The sequence below is a fragment of the Schistocerca serialis genome, chromosome 6 (assembly GCF_023864345.2).
Source record: "Schistocerca serialis cubense isolate TAMUIC-IGC-003099 chromosome 6, iqSchSeri2.2, whole genome shotgun sequence".
NCBI classification, from domain to species: Eukaryota; Metazoa; Arthropoda; class Insecta; order Orthoptera; family Acrididae; genus Schistocerca; species Schistocerca serialis.
In genome coordinates this window covers 668,412,128-668,414,380 of record NC_064643.1, presented here as the reverse complement: position 1 = coordinate 668,414,380, position 2,253 = coordinate 668,412,128, and the positions used below count along the sequence as shown (strand labels likewise).

At 44.3% G+C, this 2,253-nt stretch overlaps 1 pseudogene; it reads right to left on the bottom strand.

Moving 5' to 3' along the window:
- Positions 1-1,153: 1,153 nt before the first annotated feature.
- Positions 1,154-1,271, bottom strand: LOC126485467 (5S ribosomal RNA; annotated as a pseudogene).
- Between the last annotated feature and the right edge of the window lie 982 nt (positions 1,272-2,253).

The following is a 2,253-nucleotide window of genomic DNA, read 5'->3' as shown; positions in this document are numbered from 1 at the left end:
CTACTCAGGTGACAGACAATGACTGCTCCACCTTAGATATCACTGGGCTTTTGTTATCGGGCTATTCTACTGTTACTGCTTCTCTGCCGACTCTTTTAATACGAGAAATGTTTAACAGTTATTGCGACACATTTCTTTCTCGGCTAATTTCGGATGAAGAAATGTGGACATAGTGGAACATAGTTGAAAATTCCCGTTCAGCGACTATAGTTTAACGAAGTTCCGATAGGCGGCGACGCCATACGTAGCCTTCAAAACAGCATCTCTAAGGGAGCTGCGTTTCAATCAGAGAGCTGTCATTCATTTTCTTTTGGCGAAAAACCAGAGTATCGCAGATATTTATAGGCGCTTGCACAATGTCTACGGGGACCTGGTAGTGAAGTAAAGCCCGATGACTCGTTGGGCGAAGTGTTTCTCATCATCACAACAAGGTCCCGCAAACGCGTCCGCTCTCCCGCGTCCCAGCCGGCCGCACAGTCAACTGAACGTCTCTGTCGGCAGTGCCGACACAGTCATCCACCTGCTGGGGTATTCGGAGGCGTGTTCCCGCTGGGCACCTCGCCATATAATAAAACACCAGAAAGAATAACGAACGGCCATCTACGTGGAATTGTTGGCGCGTTACGAGACTGATCACGACAGTTTTTGTCGAAAATCGTCACAGGCGATGAAACATGCGTTTATCACTTCGAACCGAAAACAGAACGGCAATCCATGGAGTAGTGCCACACCACTTCTCCTCCGAAAGAGAAAGTTCAGAATGGCATCCTCTGCCGGTGAAGTCATGGCGACGGTCTCCTAGGACTATAAAGCTTTATTGTGCTCGATGTCCTCTCTCATGGGGCAACAAAATAAGCTCTGAAGTGTACTGTGCTACCCACAGAAGACGAAAGAAACGACTCGTCATCACAAAAATTCAAAAGACCTTCTCTTTTCCATGACAGTTGAAAAGCACTCCGTCTTCAGGCCACAAGTGGCCCATCGGGACCATCCGACCGCCGTATCATCTTCAGATGAGGATGCGGATAGGAGGGGCATGTGGTCAGCAAACCGCTCTCCCGGTCATTATGATGGTGGTATTTGACAGGAGCCGCTACTATTCGGTCGAGTAGCTCCTCAATTGGCATCACGAGGCTGAGTGCACCCCGAAAAATGGCAACAGCGCATGGCGGGCCGGATGGTCACCCATCCAAGTGCCGGCCACGCCCGACAGCGCTTAACTTCGGTGATCTGACGGGAACCGGTGTGTGCACTGCGGCAAGGCCGTTGCCATGACAGTTCAAGGCCTCACACAAATCTGCGCACCTGAGAGGAGCTCGCTAAACTTCCTACTCTAAACGATCCTAGAAGTTTCCCCAACACACTAAAGTTACGTATGACAAAAAAAAATTGTATATGTTATTCCAACCACAAAACCTAATTCTGGAAGAATTTGCATGGAAAAAAGGAGCAAAAATAGTATTACGAATAACGTTATTTCAAAAAAGCTAATAATACTCCATGATTATATGTAAGCTGTGTATTAGTAGTTTATTAGTCATATCCTTGGAGAGTATTTTTGTTGTTTGTGTTTGTACCATTCTAGATGACTTGTAAGTGTGGATTCTTTTTAAAGTGGAAAATGTATCTATGAAAGCAGACTTGGTACTACCCTTTCGTAAGAATGACTCTGAGGTCCTTATTTTCTCATGCACTTAGCATTTTGTAGGTTTATGGTGGTATGTAGAAAACGAGGCTGAATTTATTACGACGTTTTCAGTGGGAAAGTTAATTAATCTTTTCATGTAGTAAAAGTTAGTAGAATTTTAAACTCTAAATACCAGTGATTAGTGCGGGAACCTTTTCAGTAACGCGCGAAAAATAGTTAAGGTAATGTTATTCGATTTGAGACTTCTATTCATGCAGACAAGATAACAAAGATAGATACACTGTTTCGCCTTGCCCGTGAAGCATTCAAATGTCGGTTCAGAATTTCAATTTGCTTAGCAGTCTATCGGTAGTGACTAAATATTGGAGGACTTAGGTACAGAAGTGAGTATTAAGTTAATCAAAAGGGCGATCAAACGAAGGTACCATTTTACTCACGAGGTTCCTCCACACGTTGGTACAATTTTGCAATAAGAAAAGTTTGACTCAACCGTCCATGCCACGTTGTAACAGTACTGAATACATCCGAACAGAAGGTAACTTCATAATTGGACTGTTCTTCCTCATCAATACTTCAGCCTTGATCTCGCACCTTCCGAAATGCAT